Source organism: Pleurodeles waltl, chromosome 4_2, assembly GCF_031143425.1.
Source record: "Pleurodeles waltl isolate 20211129_DDA chromosome 4_2, aPleWal1.hap1.20221129, whole genome shotgun sequence".
Classification (NCBI taxonomy): Eukaryota; Metazoa; Chordata; class Amphibia; order Caudata; family Salamandridae; genus Pleurodeles; species Pleurodeles waltl.
The window spans coordinates 144,192,020-144,211,573 of record NC_090443.1 but is presented as its reverse complement, the minus strand read 5'-3'; the positions used below and the strand labels follow the sequence as shown (position 1 = coordinate 144,211,573).

Below are 19,554 nucleotides of genomic sequence, written 5' to 3'. Positions count from 1 at the left end.
CAAAATTTAGCAACCCAAGTTTTCATATTGCTATCCTATCCAGACACTTTCTCTCAGAGATTATGGAACTTAAGAAATTAACTAAAATACCGCATGTTTCAATAGAGGGTATCATCTGAAGGTATAAATACGTGGGACCACATTGTCATATGTGAGAGGATCTTAAAAAAGGAATTAAAGGACACATTCTTTGTTTTTTATAAAATTTACAAAAGAGAACCACGTGTATTGTACTTTGTGCTGATGTTAAGTCACAGGGACAGGCCCCTAATATTGGTCTCCAATCATTCATAATAGGAAAGGTTACCAAACAATTAAACGTATCCAGCCTTAACCGAGTAAGAAGAAAGCGGTGTCTGGGTTTCACTACATGCATCAAGTAAGATTGATTTCAATCCGTGGTCAGAATCAGTTGATTGGTCATAACACTATATTTTTTGGCCTCTACTACCCACCTCAAGTCTTCTAATACTTCAGGGACAGAGACTTCAGCTCTTTTCTACTTACTGGTACAAGTTAAATCTGATGCTGTGGGTCTGATCGTTTGATTTTAATACTTTAGGACTAGGCAGTAGACTTGGCTTGTTAATTGTGAAAAACATTGTTAAAGCCAATAGTCTTTTAATGGTGAATTCTTCTTAGATTTTGATATAAGCTGTAGACAGGTAGACTGGTACACGAAATCTCACAGATTGCCGCAGTAGGCAGGGGTTTTGGTGTTGGTCATCTCCTATGACAAACCCTGGGGGTAGAATATTTTCATTTTGATAATCTTTGTTAGGGCTCTTGGAGAGGCGTTGTACATTGGTATTTCAATTGTAATTTTATACAAATTTGTGATTGTATCACTGTATGTTTGATGGTTGCTAGTTCATGCGCACGTCTAGAAGTCTGTGTTGGTTATGGTTTCAAGCAAATGATAAAGGCTATTGGCCTTCTTGGTTCACTGGGAAACGTTGTCAGATTTCATAGGTTTAAGCTGTTTATTATGAAAGGCAGGCAGTAGGCCTATCTTACTTATGGCAAAAAACAGGTGTTAAGGCTATGTGCATGTAAAAGTGGATTGCTATTACTTTATGATTGAAGCCTGTAGGCAAGTATTTTATGACTACAATTTATTATTCTGTAGTAGGCAAGGGTTAGTGATGGTGACTGTTGGAAATGGCCCTCTCTCCAGAGACACTCACAAATGATTTGCCTTCCTCCTCCGTCTTTTGCTGGATGTTTTTGCTTTGGTTGGCCTTAGGACTCTGTGCACTTTACCACTGCAAACCAGTGTTAAAATGCTTGTGCTCTATCCCTAAAACATGGTTTAATTGGTTTATACCCAATAGGCCTATTTAATTTACTTGCAGCTGCTTCTAGAGTGTTAAACCATATACCCAGGACCTGTAAATTAAATGCTACCAGTGGGTCTGTGGCACTTATTGTGTCACCCACCTAAGTAGAACTCTAAATCTTGTCCCAGGCCTGCCATTAAAGCCTGAATGCTGTGTCACACTGCTGTGTCGACTTGGCATTTAAACCCCCTTGCCAGCCTTAAACTCCCCTTTTATCAGCCATAAGGTAGGCCCTACGTAGCCCATAGGGCAGGGTGCTGTGTAATTTAAAAACATTTTACATGTCCTGGTAGTGAAAAACTCCCAAATTATTTTTCACCACTGTGAGATAATACTGTAGATTCCTTATCATGTTTAATAAGCTGTAATTCCTAAATGAGAGGAGGAAGATATGGCATGTTTGGTACCTATAAGAGTTTAATGATTAACCCTCTTTAATGGTAAAGTTGAATTTATCATTACAATTTTGAAAATGCCACTTTTAAAAAGTTGGCATTTTCCTGCCTTTAGCCATTTGTGCCTGCAGCCTGTCTGAAGTCACATCACTGGGTGTACCTGACAGTTAGGACTTTGTGAATTCCTCACAGACAGTCACACAATAGTGGGATTAGCTGAGCCTTAATGGGCCAATAATTGGCTTGATGGGAGGGCGAAGCTAAGCACAGCCCCACTTGCACCTGAATAGGCTGTGCCCGATTTCCTCACAATATGTTGTCAATGCAACCAGCTTGGAGCCAGGGCAGCGGAGGAAGGAAACCCCCAGAACTTTAAAGACCCTATCCAGAAACCTTTCCGACCTTCTATGAGCTGGGCACCAGGTATAAAAAGACCCACTCTTCCCTTCATTACTGGACCTGAGGAAGGACTATCAGAGGACTGCCTGCTGCTGCGACCTGCTGTGCACTCTGCCAGAATGCTGCTGTAGCGGGAAGGACTGCTATGCTGCCTGCAGCCTGCCTTGAATCCTCAGAGCACAGCCCTTCTGTTGAGCCCTGCATCTACATCTGCAACCAAGACTACCAGAAGTGACTCCCAGGGATAGTTTGCTGGCCTTCTGTTCAGTGCCACATAGACATAGCAGGCTCCCACCATCTTGAACCCGCACCTGGACCCAGCCTGAGTGAGACCTGAACTCCAAGTGGTCTCAATTTACTCCTTAGTTGTGGTGCTAAAGGTGACAAGATGTCCCCGGTTAGCGCTTTTATCTTTTAGCCACTATTTTGAACCATAAGCTTTAAAAATTCATAACTCTATTTCTGCTGTTTTGGATTGTTTGTTGTTTTGGTGTCAAGTAATGTTTTTGTGTTGTGTTTTCACTTTATTACTGTTTGTGTGCTGCAAAAATGCTTTACACATTGCCTCTAAGTCAAGCCTGACTGCTTTTTGTGCCAAGCTACCCAGGGTTAAGCATAGGTTAATTTAGTGAGTTTTTGTGGTTTACCCTGCAAGGGATTGTAGCTGTTGCTTGACCAGGTCTCACACCCCAGTCAACCAACAACCCAATATCTCACAGAGATCTGTATGGATAGAAGATTTGTAATGTTATAATACATATTAGACCTTCTTAGGAGGGATTTTGCATGGTTTTCCCAATTGCTAATTTGTAAATATTTCTAATTTTATTGCTGTGATTACGATGGTTGCCTTGTGGGAAAATGTATGCTCTATATAGTAGGTCTGAGTTGGTGATGATGACAAGTCTGTGCCTTTAGGAAACCTTGGTGACCTGGCTCTATAAGCTCTTACATTCTTACATGTCTGGGTCGTTCTATGTTTAGTTTAGTGCCAGGATGCCTTTTTTAGGGGATAGTTCTACGCTCTACAAATAACAGTAATAATAATAATAAATTTGTGCCTGGTTTGATAGATCTACCAGACCTTCCAAAAGGTCACATGTTCCATGTGATTCCTGACTCGATCCATGCCTACCATAGATATATTGATACATAGCATGCAATGGTATCAAATTGTGACTTAGGGCCAGATGTAGGTAAGTTTGGGATTGCGACTCGCAATTTGCGACTCGCAATCCCATATGCAGAATGGTGTCCCTGACACCATTTGCGAATCGCAAGGGGGTCGCAAAGACCCACCTCATTAATATTAATGAGGTGGGTCGCAATTTGCGACCCCCTTGCGATTCCCTGCCCTCACAGGGATGGTGGCCTGCTGGAGACAGCAGACCACCATGTCTGTGACTGCTTTTTTTTAAAAGCTGTTTTTTTTTTGTATTGCAGACCGTTTTCCTTAAAGGAAAACGAGTTGCAAAACACTCGGGAAAATGCAACCATTTGGTTTCCATTGGACCACTGCCTGCTCTTAAAAAATATTTTTGCCGACATTCAAAAAGGGGAAGGGGTCCCATGGGGAACACCCATTCCTATTTGCAAGTCGCATTCCCATTTTGCGAGTCAGTACCGACTCGCAAAATGGGAATGTGCATCGCGATGCCTGTTTTGCATGGCACAAACTGCAAATTTCACAGTTTGCACCATGCAAAATGGTTCCTACATCTGGCCCTTAATGACTTAATCTTTGTTGGGTGGAATTTAGCAAATTAATTTGAAATTTCAGTGTAAGAAAAAAGTTACTTGGCAAATTAATTTGAAATTTCAGTGTAAGAAAAAAGTTAATGAACATGTGTATTTTTAATACCCATCGAATAAGACATACACTATTCTCATATTTGAGCAAACACTGGATGTTGCATCAAAACACTATTTAAATTCAAATAAATTTAGGTAAAATGTTATTGGCCACTTGCTGCAATGTATTGTTTTGGTACTCTTATGATCTACATTATTATTTTTTTTCGCAAATCTTTTTATTGATTTTTTCCATTTAACAGTGTTTCTGTTACTATTATGTAGTTCTGTAGTAGCAATGCCACAAGTCAAACACAAAACACGGATTTACAATTTGCATATTCAAGTTCCATGTAGATAGACCAGTAACTTGCATGTTGCGAAACAGATTAATAATATATGTACCGGGTAATCCCATCTCCAACAAGTTTGAAGTCAGCTCAACTCTAATATAAGTGAGGACGTACATGTAAGCAGTTATTAATACGTATACAGGAGCAACAATGGTGAGAGAAAAAAGATTGCATAATACCAATAGAATTGCTAAAAAAACATTGGAGCCCATCCACAACCCCCAAGTCTCCAGAGACCAAGGGATCCAACACAAGATAATATTCCCACAGCCACATTTGCAAGTAGAGCAGGACATGAACATCAGTTAAATAAGGAGCATACAGGAGCAGCAGAAGCTTAGAAGAGAGAACATACAAATAGGTGACCTGGTAATAGTGTCGCGCCACAGTATAGCTAAGCAAGTGCCAGCACGTTGTTGATTGTCATTGGATCATCAACAATTGCAACCTGATCCTCCCCCGCAACTGAGTCAACATCTCATCCCAACTGGCTGAAAGAGGATACGTTCACAAGCCCATCACATCCTCGTGCCACAGTGCAGCCCCCTCCGCCTTCGCCCATATCATAAAGGAGCGCCTCCAAGCTAGTACTGTTGGGGTCACAGTGTCCTTCCATCTCTTGGTAATTAGACGCTTAGCTGTCAAAAGACCCAAACCTAGGAATCTTGTAGATGCTTTATGTTTTTTGGCTCTCAGGAAAAGACCTAAGAGGCAGGAGCCACTATCTAACAACAGCAGGCGCAATGTAAACTTGGATAAGGATGTTGTAACTCCATGCCAAAAAACGATTAAGGAGGGACAAGCCCAAAACATGTGGAGAAAGTCCGACCAAAGTTAGTTGCAGCGAGGACAAGTGGAGTCCATTCGATTAAAATACCTGTTAATACGGGCTGGTGTGAGGTAAGCCCTAGGGAGTATATAAAATTGAATAAGACAGAATCTAGCATTATGGGGGACACTAGCATGGCTGGACAGTGCTCCGGACCATGTGGCCTCAGTGAAGGGTCCCTCTAAATCACTCTCTCAAGTAGTTTGCAATGCAGTGAGGGCACCCTCTATGAGTGCCCTAAGCGCATCGGTGAACCATCGAATCAAATGTCTACTTTGTCCCATAACTTGTAGGTATTGCACCAATAGGTGCATAGGGGGCTCAAAGGACATATCTCCCATTCCGCGCGATAGTGCACGCAGCAGCGAATTGTACAAAAGAAATTGTCCGGACGGCCGTTCCGTCTCCAGCGAGAGCTCCGTAAACCCAATCCAACCACCCTCCCTGTAAAGATCACCCAAAGTGTGGATGTCAGCCGCATAAAAGGGACCCAATTCCGCAGTGGTCGTGAGTCGCATGCCGCGCTGCGTACCTAGCAACGCCAGTGATGGAGCATAGGGAACAGTATCACTTGTGAGGCGCAGGGATCTGCGGTAGCAGCGATGAGCTACATTCAGCAGGCACTCCGCAGGGGGCCGCAATTTAGCGAGAGGGTGAAAGAGATGTGCAGTCCGGGTTAGTGTCCAGGGCGGAGAATTGGTTGCAGTTGCAGGTTCGCTAGCCAACGCGCCACCCACTGAAGCTGAGAGGCCAGGTAGTAATGTTCCATATTCGGAACCGAGAGGCCACCTCGGGAAAGGGGTAAATAAAGCTTTTTCAACGCCACCCTACAGCGGCCCGATTCGAGATAAACTCCTGTATTCTACGCTTCAAATCACGAAATAAACCAGCTGGAACATAATGAGGCAAATTGGAGAAGTAGTATAGAAGGAGAGGGAGGACTACCATTTTCAAGAGGGCGATCCTACCAGCCACCAAGAGCGGCAGAGTCTGCCAGAAGGTCATCTGTGATCGAATGGAGGACACTGCTCTACGGAGATTGCCATCATGAAGCTCCCTCTCCGTGTGGAATATCTGTATGCCCAGATAGCGGAACGAGCACGGCTGCCAGGGGACATCTATGCCAGAGAGTCTTAGCCTCGGGTCTGACTGCCCCGGGTCAAAAGGGAAGAGGCATGACTTCACCCAGTTAACACGGAGGCCGGAAAAAGCAGCAAAGCTGCGTAAGATGTCCGCAATGCCAGGAGGGACATTATCAATATCCCGGACATATAAAAGGAGGTCGTCTGCATATAAAGATATGACATGCAGGCCATCACCCAGTGCGATACCCCAGGTCTGCCCGGTCCTACGGAACTCCACCGCCAGAGGCTCCATTGCCAGAGAAAACAGCAACTTTAACCCTAGAGCGTGGCCGAGTAGATAACAGTTGGATCGAGTGTCGGAAGTATGGGCCCATGCCAAAGCGACGCAATGAATAAAATAAGTAGGGCCATTCCAAGGAGTCAAGGGCCTTCTCCAGATCAAGGACCAGGCATCCTGCACAAGGGCAATCACGCGTTGAATATTGCATAACTTGAAAAAGGCGCTGGATATTGCTCGAGGTGTACCGTGAAGGTACAAAACCGTTTTGGTCTGGGTGCACCAGCTGTGGAACCAAGGACGCCAAAAGAGTTGCTAGAATCTTGGCCAGAATTTTATAGTCTGTATTAAGCATCGCCAACGGCCTATAGGAGCCCAGTTCAGATGGATCCCTGCCCAGCTTAGGGAGCGACACCAACAGTGCCTCGCATTGTGAAGCCGGCAATATTGCCTCTCGCAGTGCCTGCTCATAAAGAGAGAGAAGACGGGGTGCAAGCGTTGCGGAGAAAGACTTATAGAACTCAGATGGGAGTCCATCCAGGCCAGGGGTCCTGCCGGCTGATAGGCCTCGCATTCCCTCACACACCTCCTCCAAAGTTAGGGGCACCTCTAGCTCTGCCCACTGATCATCTGACAATCTGGGCAGGGTGGGTGCTGAAAAAAATCAACGCTCATCTCCCTGTCATCTACCACCGCAGACCGATAGAGTGACTGGTAGTACTCAGTGAATTCAGAGTGTATCTCCTGGGGGGTATGAAGAATATCCCCAGTTATCGAACGGATCGCCATAATGGGGCTTCGATCGTGTTCTTGACGGATAAGCCAGGCCAGCAATTTGCGCGAGCGGTCTGCCAGAGCATGGGTGCGAGCCGAGTGAGCTGCGTAGTTTAAGCAGCCCAGTCTCTCTAATAACAAGGTGCGTTCTGTTCTGGCCTCAGTTAACTTCTGCAAAACTAGCGCAGAATGAGATTGCCTGCGTTCATATCCCATCAGGGACCTCTCGACTCTAGTCAAGTCACTCTCAATAGACTTCCGCAGACTCCATTGCGTGCCCATGCAGTGGCCCATGATAAATGCCTTAAATGCCTCCCATTTAATTAGTTCAGAGGACGCGGTGCCCATATTATGATGAAAATACTCGGGGATTGCCTTGTCCAGCGAGGACCTAAACGGTGCATCCTCCAGGAGCTCCGGACGGAATCTCCAAGTGGGGATGGCGGGGCAGGGTGAGTCCCATCCCAGATGAAGTAGTTGTGGATTGTGGTCCGAGTGGGTGCGGCCCAGATAATCGGACCACTGTACCGCAGAATATAAATTAGCAGTGCACATCAACCTGTCAAGACGGACATCGAAAGATGCGGCGCTGAGTAGAACGAGTATATCCTGGTAGTGGGATGGCGCTGATGCCACACATCCACCATCTGCCAGTTGCGAAGCCAGTCGTGCAATGCCAGTGCAGCTCTTACTGTGGGAGCAGTGGCAATGGCAGGAAGGAGCGATCCAGTGAGGGGTTCATAACCCAATTGAAGTCACCCCCCAACAACCAGGGGAGGTTGCTCCAACGCGCCAGAATGGGAGAGAGTGCGCGAAAGAAAGAGGCCTGGTCGGTATTCGGGCGTATATAGATCCCAACAGGTCAGCACGGCCAGCAAGGCGTCCGCGCAACAGAACATAGCACCCCTGGTCATCTACAGTATAACCGTCAACTACAAATGGGGTACACGGTCTAACCCAGATAAGTGCCCCCCTGGCATAAGAGGAGAAACCTGTTGCATAAAGCTGCCACACCAGCGCCGTTGTAATCAAACCACTTCCGGTTGCCCAGATAAGTCTCCTGCAGGAACGCTATGTGTATTGAATGCCTCTTGAGATATGAATAGATGGAATATCTGCGAGCTGGCGAGTGTATGCCACGCACATTCCATGTAAGGAATTTAAAAGGGTCCATGGTGGATCAGTAAGTGGACAAAAGGACAGTGGCCCAACTCGAGGGATAGGGAGAGCGAATTGCAAGACAGCGGGGTCCCAGGAAGAGAGCAGGCTGAGCGGGCATAGGCTCCACACAAAACATGACAAGAACAACTGGGGACCAACAACAGGCCCAATAGTAATATGAGTAAATACCATAAGGGCGGAGGAACAACAGGTGTCTGCCCAAACCAGGTAACGTGCTTATAAGGCACAAACAATTTGGGGGTAAAGAAAAGGGAGGGAATCCCCTCTAGCGGGAGTATGAGGTAGACCAGGCACCAGAGAAGCGGTAGTACTCAGGTCGGGACCCGAAACCCAACATGAAAGTGGGGAAGCAGTTACAGCGGAGCGCAGCATGTAGTGTAGAGGACAAAGAGTGGCACATCCCCCAGCAGTCTCTAGGCTGTCACTCAGCATATACATGGCAGACAGCCAACTAGCATAGCCGACGTTTGACCCAAACACAAACTGATGTACAGTGAAATGCGTAATCTGTGGGTGAGTTCAAAGTAGTTCATCAGCTGTCTGAGGCGTTACCTCATGGCGGCAGTATGAACCAAGGTCAGAGGATGTCTCAAAGGAGGAACCCATATCTCCAGCAGAGTCTGCGGGATCTGCTTCACCATCCGAAGTCACTGAGAGGACACCAATGGCCGCTGCGGTTTGCAATGCACAACGACGTTGTTGTATAATTTGTTCCAGATCGGGGGCACATCGCACCTCCCCCAACACAGCCACTCTCTTTTTGCGGTTCCGACGTCTACGGGGCTGTAGATTCCGAGTCACCCGCTCTGTCATGACGGGATCACATCTATTGACCAGTTCCGAAGATTCCAGCCAGTCCCACGTCACCTCCGGCGTGCTGAAGAAGTGCGTTTTATTGTCTGCCACCACTCGTAGTCTGGCCGGAAATAGTAGAGAGTATGACAAGTTGAGGGAACGGAGTTTGCGTTAACCGCCAGGAAGGATGCCTGTTCCCTTTGTACCTGTATCATGACCGGGGCATTCTGCACACTAATCGGAGGTAGTGTTTGTACCACCCATAGTATGATATCCCTATCCGCATAATGTAAGAGCCGGAGGAGGAATGGACGTGGGCCAGCGCCAGGCGGTCGGGCCCTAGTAGGAACTCTATGGGCCCGCTCAAATGAAAAAAAGGCATCAGCGAGCCGTCCGGCAGCAGCCCTCGGAGCCAAGACTCAGCAACAGCAACCGCATCTGGAGCCTCCACGCCCTCCGGCAGACCCATTATTCTGAGGTTGTTCCGCCTAGTGCGACACTCTGCGTCCTCCACATGATGCTCCAGTGTTTCTATCCGTTCCAGCGCAGTTTCCAGTGAGGCCTCCAGTTGGTTCAACTTAGGCGTGAGGTCCTGTAGCTGTTCCTCTACCGTGCGGGTTCTATCTGCTAATTTGCGATGGTCCGCATGTAGGAGGGTGAGGTCGCTGGCCACCTTATTGATTTTGCCCTCCAACGAGGTCCGAGCTTGTTCCAGAGAGGTACCTATGCGCTTCACAGCTGCCAGCACTGCGTCCAATTTAGTGTAATTTAGGGACGTAGATTCCGATCGTGACGTCTGAGTTTTGGGGCCAGTACTAGAACGGAGGCGACCCGTGCCCTCCATATTGATGTCCAGAAGGAGGTTATGCACCGTGGAACCGGCTGGCGTTTCACCTTCGAAATAGGAGGCCCGCTTGCGTGCGAAATGTGACAATCCAGGCGCAGCAATACGAGCAGCCTCCCTCCCCGTCCCGCTCAATTGCACAGGATCACCGCCAGTCCACCAGCATCACAGGCTTGCCGCTTGTTTGACCCAATGTGCCAGCCGGTGTGTTAAAAAGGTATCAGCTGTAGAAGCTGGATTGTCAATGCTGTGTTCTTTCACCTCAACTGAAAGCCCCAGATACCAAAAACAGGCAACAACCCAGCTGCTCCTCCTCTTGGCACCGAAAGGGTAATAAATGGTGTCTCTGCAGGCCTGTACCGGGCAATAGATCCAAGGGTCCCCTCGATTTCCGCCCTCCAATTCACCGTAGTCTCCCAGGCCGCCTCGTCATCTAGGGCGATCTAGGTTGACAGGCTCCGCAGGTTCAGTCACCGCCAGACCAGAAACACCACATCTAGCTCTCACCGCCAGGTAGGTCGCCGCTCAACTCATGCTTCGACAAAGCCCGACGTCCTCTCCCGATTCCCTCGTAGCAGAGGGAACCTCCACAGGGGGCCAGGCACCTCCCGGCCGGCCTGTGCAGCGTACGCAGGCTAGGCCGCACTTCTCGGTTCTTGTGAAGGGAGCTTGTTCTGCCAATCAGCGGGCCTGGCACACCCCCTGCCACCGTGCCCCCAGCTCCAGAGGTGTCGGCAGTCGGGTAGACGCTGTTGTAGCCTACGGACTGCTCCCCGAGCACAGTGAAATGGAGGATAAGCACTGTGTCGCCACGGAGCGCTACAAACTTGCGTCCGCCATCTTGGCTGGCAAGCCACGCCCCCCCTCTTTGAGATCTACTTATTGTGTGAGGTATTCACCTAAAGTGGTCTATCCGTGGTGCAGCATTATCTGAAAACGTTTTTTATACTTTTGATACTTTTGATGCATTGTATGGGCTGCTGGAGTGTGAGCCTGCCCTCATATCCGGAAAAGTCAAAATATTGTAATTGAATTAAAACTGGATATGCATTCGTTTTGGGGATCAGAAACACAATACCTCTTTATTAAAGTAAATAGAAGGGTTACTTAACTAAATTAGGATACAGGAAAAGTGATATATGTTGAATTTATCTTACCCAGTTTGCACAAGCATCACATACATTAGTGCTTACATTTGAACTAAAGTGTGCTAATAGGGAGACATTTGAGGCTGTATGCTATGTGAGACCGGTCTCTAAACTTATAGTGTTCCCTCCTAAAGGCTATTGTCACAAATGGAAGCTGTTGGACGTCTGACAATGTTTGGTCTGTGTGGAGTTTGTTCATGGTGATGGGGGTCACTATTTTGGCACTTGCATGTTTTTGGGCCCTGCAGGAAATACACACTGATGTGCACCGATTATGACTATGAAGCGAATGCAAGCCTTCTAATGAATTCATTTGAAATCCACAAAGTTTTCTCAGGAGAACCTCGGACCTCCTCCTAAAAAGTTATCAATCCTTTTAAGTTTTTACTAATGGCACAGATGATCTCAAACATATATTGCAGTATATCACCAAACACAATATTTTTCAAACAGTTTTCTCGAAAATTCCTGAGGGGCAAATAATACCATGATCAACAAATATACAGGGAGTGCAGAATTATTAGGCAAATTAGTATTTTGACCACATCATCCTCTTTATGCATGTTGTCTTACTCCAAGCTGTATAGGCTCGAAAGCCTACTACCAATTAAGCATATTAGGTGATGTGCATCTCTGTAATGAGAAGGGGTGTGGTCTAATGACATCAACACCCTATATCAGGTGTGCATAATTATTAGGCAACTTCCTTTCCTTTGGCAAAATGGGTCAAAAGAAGGACTTGACAGGCTCAGAAAAGTCAAAAATAGTGAGATATCTTGCAGAGGGATGCAGCACTCTTAAAATTGCAAAGCTTCTGAAGCGTGATCATCGAACAATCAAGTGTTTCATTCAAAATAGTCAACAGGGTCGCAAGAAGCGTGTGGAAAAACCAAGGCGCAAAATAACTGCCCATGAACTGAGAAAAGTCAAGCGTGCAGCTGCCACGATGCCACTTGCCACCAGTTTGGCCATATTTCAGAGCTGCAACATCACTGGAGTGCCCAAAAGCACAAGGTGTGCAATACTCAGAGACATGGCCAAGGTAAGAAAGGCTGAAAGACGACCACCACTGAACAAGACACACAAGCTGAAACGTCAAGACTGGGCCAAGAAATATCTCAAGACTGATTTTACTAAGGTTTTATGGACTGATGAAATGAGAGTGAGTCTTGATGGGCCAGATGGATGGGCCCGTGGCTGGATTGGTAAAGGGCAGAGAGCTCCAGTCCGACTCAGACGCCAGCAAGGTGGAGGTGGAGTACTGGTTTGGGCTGGTATCATCAAAGATGAGCCTGTGGGGCCTTTTCGGGTTGAGGATGGAGTCAAGCTCAACTCCCAGTCCTACTGCCAGTTCCTGGAAGACACCTTCTTCAAGCAGTGGTACAGGAAGAAGTCTGCATCCTTCAAGAAAAACATGATTTTCATGCAGGACAATGCTCCATCACACGCGTCCAAGTACTCCACAGCGTGGCTGGCAAGAAAGGGTATAAAAGAAGGAAATCTAATGACATGGCCTCCTTGTTCACCTGATCTGAACCCCATTGAGAACCTGTGGTCCATCATCAAATGTGAGATTTACAAGGAGGGAAAACAGTAAACCTCTCTGAACAGTGTCTGGGAACCTGTGGTTGCTGCTGCACGCAATGTTGATGGTGAACAGATCAAAACTCTGACAGAATCCATGGATGGCAGGCTTTTGAGTGTCCTTGCAAAGAAAGGTGGCTATATTGGTCACTGATTTGTTTTTGTTTTGTTTTTGAATGTCAGAAATGTATATTTGTGAATGTTGAGATGTTATATTGGTTTCACTGGTAATGATAAATAATTGAAATGGGTATATATTTTTTTTTGTTAAGTTGCCTAATAATTATGCACAGTGATAGTCACCTGCACACACAGATATCCCCCTAACATAGCTAAAACTAAAAACAAACTAAAAACTACTTCCAAAAATATTCAGTTTTGATATTAATGAGTTTTTTGGGTTCATTGAGAACATGGTTGTTGTTCAATAATAAAATTAATCCTCAAAAATACAACTTGCCTAATAATTCTGCACTCCCTGTAGAAAGAAACGTATCGTGGATTTTGAAAACTCACTTATGGTCTAGTAATCTTATCTGTAATTGTTTGGAGGTATAACTCGCTTAATTGAACATTATGATCATGTTTTACTCCCCAAACCCAAACAACTATTCCTCCCTAAAGGTCTGGAGCTCCTCTTCTTGAGCTCAGCACGAAATACTTGCACGGAACAACTCCTTGCTGTTTTCCTTTAATCTACTTCTTGCAACCAAACCACATATCCCAATACACCCCACTCTAAGGCAAGCTTCCGCTATCCATTCACACTGTGCTAGGCGGGAAATGTAGTCTCTGCGTTACTCTTCTTTCGTACCCATAGACCACAGCTCTCCTAAAGTCCCCAGCTGTCCACGCTCTCATCAACTCTAGGTCCCGCCCTCTTTTTGCTGTGCCCCACGGTTAGTGTAGTCTTCTTTTGGCTTCTTGTTGTCCCAGACGCAGTGCCAGAACTACAATCCCCTGCACGCCCCGCTCAGGCCTCTTGCAAGTGCTCTGTTATTGTTGTGGATAAGAGGTCAGAGGCACAGCTGATGCGGGGTAAGAGATGCCGTATGTAAGGGTCCTTGGGTTGTAGTAAGGCTGCCTTTCTCTGCGCAGGTGGTGTTGTCACCTTGAATTGGAGCCGATCGTCGTGTTTTGATAACTAGGGGCAAAAATGGTTACTTGTCACGGCTGCCCTGCGTATCATTCGTATACTCGGGGAGGCCTGCAGCCGCTGCACAAGAAAGTGCCTCACGTTTCGGCTCTTCCAAACGACGTGAGGTCACGATCATTAATGGAAAATAAATAGATACCTGCGATTTTCCGCAAGAAAGATCTGTAACCAGTAATGTAATAATTACTTGTTTTATATAGTGCCCCGCGACTCTTCTGCTGACCCTAGACCTACAAATAACAGGCGTTACCCTTTTCCAAAATAGCAGTACTCAATTTCCCGACCTCAGAAGGATGGAAGGCTCGATTGGCCTTAACTGATTGGAGCTTGTGACGCGGAGATAACACTAATTTTCATTCACTATAGAAGTCAGTGGTGGCCATTCAACTTTATGAATTATATTGCCTGTTACCTATTAATATTGGCAATATTAATAATGATTTGCTTCCTGTGACCAATAATTGTTCTAGTGCACCCATGCCTCCTTTATTAATGATCGGGGTTCTTCCTTGTTTATGTCTCTTCTCTGAAATTTGACCCCCTCGCCTTACCTCGTTTCTCCATGTGATATGCCATTCGCTCTAAAGACATTGGCCTGTGTGCGGTCCGATTTCATAGGGAGCTGTGTCTCATTTTTCTCTTACTCCCCTGTGCATCTCAAATTCACCTTTAACTCTCCTGCATCCAGATGGTATTGTGGCCCATATTTATAATTTTTTAGCGCCGCATTTGCGCAGCTTTTTGACGCAAAAACGGCGCAAACTTACAAAATACCATTGCATAATGTGTTTGCACTGCTTTTGGGTAAAAAAATGACGCAAATGCGGCGCTAAAAAGTATAAATATGGGCCTGTATGTCCACAGGGCGCAGTGGAGAATGGCTGCTATCACCACTTATTTGCTTGAAGTAGATATCACTCTGATACATGAAATGTGCTTTGTTTAGAAATGCGACATGGGTTCTGAGTACAAACCTGTCCTGTTTTTGCCAATAGCGAGAAGCACATTTGGACTTGGAATTTGGACTATTGATTTTAAAATTGTGAAGCACGAGCATAAAAATCCAAGCATGCACAGTTCTGTAAAAAGCATGACCCACTAAGGGTTTTCCACATGACGTGAAGCCATGTGGCATGCATTCCAACCTTCTTGGTGATCTTTTGGAAACCACGCTTTTGAGCTGTGTCTTTGTCACTGCAGTGCTCACTGTTGCTTTGAAATCTGTGGTATTTATTTAAGTATGCATTAAAGCAGACCGACCAACAACTTCTCATAACTTGAAAGCGCTCTTATACAGAGTCAGAGTATTGAAGCAATATTCAGTTGCCATTCAGTCGTTAGAGTTCAGTGAGATGATGAAAGCACACCCGCTGGGTTCTCTTTCTATGTGCAAGGTGGATGGGTTTCGTTCTGCATGTGGGAAATTACAATGATTGGTTTTCTCGTTGTGGGAGAAGGTCATTTTATAAGCACGACATAGACCAGGCTCTCTGTACATGGGACTAGCCGCATCCCATTCTGTGAAAGAGAAAAGGAGGCTCTCTGTATTTTAGGCTAGGGATGGCATCTGTATTTGGGTAAAAGCTGAGGTGCATAGTCCCAAAATAACATTAGTACTAAACAGCAACTGGCCGAAGTCCAACTGTGATTGCTGAACTCCCTCTGTGGGTCAGTTACTCTTTTCCCAGCTTAAAACAGTTTTCACAGTATTGAATGGACTGGCCTAGCCTTGTAGTGAAGGGTGAGACAAGCCAAGTTTGATTAGCCTCATCAACTCATTTCCTTTAAAGCGAGTCCGGTTGGTGACTTTCCTGAGGCTGCTCATGTTACCCAGGCTGATGTCTCAAGATGTCAAGCCAGAGTCAAACTGGCTGCTGGAGGAGTGCATGCTGTTGTTCAGAATTAGAGCACATTGCAGAAGTAAGGTACAGACTTCCTACTTTGCTATAACCCAACCACTATTTAAGGGGAGAAAGGTTAGTTGACTGGCCTTTTCTGGTAAAAGAAAGTGTGAGCTTGTCAGCTCAACGACTCGGGCACCTGCTTCCTGTAAAGGCCAGTCAATACTGCTTTGCACCTTTAAAAAAAAAAACACAGTTACTGATTGATCTCAGTGCTAGTTCCACAGGACTGTATTATCTGCTGTACGTAGTGATCGATGCTGTCCGTCTGTTGGCCAGCCACTGTTTTCTAAATTAAAAACAGTATTGACTGGAATGGCCTACGAGTTGAGCAAGAGTCAGTCAACTCTTTGTGACAGGTAAAGCTTCTTGGATAGGCCAGGCCAATTAATGTATACAAACAGGAACAACGTAGTGTTCCATGTCAAGCAACAAATACAGAGTGAGAGACCTGGATAGTGGACTATGTGTGCGTAAGGGCACAGTCCTTTTGAGCCGGATCCATTGATGGATGCTCTGGATTCAGATGTCAAAGGGCGGAGTGAAGGTCCCTGGTAAGAATGCAGTATGCAGACAGTTGTTGATCTGTACATGTAGAGACCTATGGTGGACCAGAGGGAGTGTACGTATCGTGAAAGAGAGCTTTTGAAATAGAGGTTGTTTACTGCCCTGGTGTTAAGCATACCAAACAAGATTGCGTTTGCAACTGCTGCTCCCCTTGTTCGCTACAAAATGTAATTTTACTGCTCCTGTCAACCACCTCAACTATACTTCCATGACTTCATGGTAGCTGATGAAAAAATCCTCTGGAGAACTGGCAGCTGTTTGAGCACGCAAGGGCTTTGACCTGTTGTAAGTATTATGGGCTTTTAACCACACCCATCTCACGCCCATCATTTTCATTCATTCTTGGGCTTAAAAAAATCTCTTGATGTCATTGGTAAATGCTTTATGTTTGTCCCGTTTTGAGGTTGTTTTTGTCACGCCTTGCAGACTGCCCCTGTTACATGGATTATTGCACGATTGCCAATATACTTCAGCATGGGTAAACCATTTTTTTCTTCTTTTGTCTCTCCCCTTCGTGCTGTATGGCGGCTATGGCGCTCACAGCACAAACAGGCACAACAGCGTGAACTCGATCGGCAGTATTGGAGTGCTGATCCCATTATTCACAGTTACTTAATCAGTGTCATTTCTTGTGTCTTTCCCCGGAAAACACTTGAAATTATTAAAACAGAAATCCTCAAAACAAAAGAGTCTCTCCTGGCACAGCAGGAGAGCCGATACTACAATATTCACTGCACTCAGGAAATGCGCCCCATAATGCTTTGCAGTGCATTCATTTTACAAAACATTTTTGCTCATAACTCTGCATGTGGTGGTCCTAGGACAATATGACCACCACAAAAACGTTCAGCACAATGCACTCTTTCAGTTTAGGAAACCTCTGGGTCCCCACACTAGGTTAGTGGGGACCCACAAATAATAACCCCTCCCACCATTCAGTGTCTTTTTAAGCTCTTTCATGGTTGGAACTTTTGTTTTGGCGCTAAATATGTAGTTGATCTGCATTATCTATTGCCATTTTCTTTTTGTGTAGTTATGGCTGTGTTTCTTACAAATGCTGTTTTCATTCTGGTGTCCTCTGGGGGGCCATTCTAAGCATTCCAGTCATGTCAACATACTAAAATATTCGTGGCACAGAAATGTGCCCCATGATGCTTTGCAGGTCATTACTTCTACAAAACGTTTTTGCTCATAACTAAGCTTATGGTGGTCCTAGAACAATGGGACCGCCCTCACAACATTCACCAAGATGCATGCTTTCTGTCTACATCATCTCTGATTCCCCACACTATGTTAGGGGGTTCTCCAAAATAATAACCCCTATATTTTAAAGCTCTCTTGTGACTAGAACTTTTATTTACAGCTGAGAGAAGTTATGTTTTATGGGCCTTGTTGTGGTATCATTACAATGGGTCTGCTAGCCTTGCAAATGTGTAATGCACTATGCTCTCTATGGGCTTTATATATGGTTATACTGCATTACTTTCTCTCATTCTTTTTTACTGTGGTTATGCTCTCTAAGGGCTGTGTATGGTTACATGACTGTATTTCTTCCAAATGCTATTTTTATTGTGTGTTTCTCTCAGTCTGTTCTGAACATTGCAATCAATATACTATAAATTTTGCAGCACGAAAACCTGTCCCATAATGCTTTGCAGGGCATTACTTTTACAAAACACTTTTGCTCATAACTTAGGCTGTGGTGGTCGAAGAACAATGCAATGGGACCACCTTCAAATCGCTCGTTCTGTCAACATCATCTCTGGGTCCCCACACTAGTTTAGTGGGGACCCTAAAATGATAACCCCTCTCACCATTCAATGTCTTTTAAGCTTTTACAGGACTAAAACTTATGTTTAACAGCTGGGAAAAGTTTTGTTTTAAAGGCCTTGTTTGTAATATTGTTGTAGTAGGCCTGCTAGTTCTAAAAATGTCCTCTAGGGGCTAAGTGTATGTTTATACTGCATTACTTTCACCTGTTTTTTCATGGGGTTATTTTCTTTAGTGCCTAACAATATGGTTACATGACCATGTTCCTTACATATTATATTTTTGTTTTGGTGTCCTCTAGGTCAGTGGTCTCCAAACCTTTTAATGCTGTGCCCCCCAGTTGAAAAGAAAAAATCATTGCCCCCCCCTCAGAATTTTTCACAATTATTTCATAAAGATGGCAATGTTTAAATATGTCTAGACCTATTTAAACATTGCAGTTAAGTACTGGTAACTTTTTAAATATGCAATAACATGCTTCTGCTTAGAACAAAGGCCTGTTAACTGTATAATGGTTCTTTTAGCAAGAGTCTGGCGCCCCCCCCTGGAATCACTTGAGGCCCCACCTAGAGGGACCCGCCCCCCAGTTTGAAGACTTCTGCTCTAGGGGCTGTTTTCAGGATTACAGTCTAATGCCAAAAGTTTATTTCTGGTAAAGTTTTACATGATAACTGTATATGTTTTTTTTTTAATAATCTCTCCCTATTACAATTATGGCCATGATTCAGACCAACTTAACATCCTTATTACACTATGACGTTTTGAAAACTCTTGATATGTTTGGTTGGCCCTTCTAGTTAATTTCTCCTCTGTGGATGTCTTGTGTCTTTTTTTGGGAAATTGTGTTAGCCAGCCAGCAACTCTGATGGTGGGGTGGTGAAAGTGGTACTATATTGGAATTAACATGGCAGATTTAAATTAGGATGCTAAATGGCAACATTTTCATTTTTGGCTGCAGATAGAGCAAGAAGGTAAATGGAAGTGTTTTAGTTATGCGCAGGGCCACTGGAATTATATGGTAGGAAAAGACGACATTATGAGGCATGTTTGACCAATTGATGTGGCAAGTGATAGAGCGGTCCGTACTAGTAATTTACCGGTACTTTGGACGCTCTTTAGGCCGATGAATCTTTTGACTAAGTGGGACCCTCGACACCCTTACTCAGTCAATTTAATCAAACCAATAATCAATAACGAACATAAGCAATGCCCTGATCCACATAACATTTAACAATCAATCCAGAATACATTTCGGCGAACCCTGACCTTCCAGTCAGGAATAACCACACCAGTTTATTCAAAGTTAGTGAATTTATTTCCCTATATTAACAAAGCTAGCACAATATAGATGTGTCTCAACACCA

The 19,554-nt window shown here is 45.1% G+C and overlaps 1 protein-coding gene across 2 annotated transcripts in view; it reads left to right on the top strand.

The window, feature by feature from the left end:
• The first annotated feature begins 13,761 nt into the window (after nucleotides 1–13,761).
• The window catches only part of CALCOCO1 (calcium binding and coiled-coil domain 1), a 171,683-nt gene continuing 165,890 nt past the window's right edge, over nucleotides 13,762–19,554 (top strand). For both annotated transcript variants that reach the window (XM_069230985.1, XM_069230986.1), the window contains exon 1: nucleotides 13,762–13,834. The gene's annotated coding sequence lies outside the window, so the exon portion shown is untranslated. The remainder of the gene's footprint in view (nucleotides 13,835–19,554) is intronic.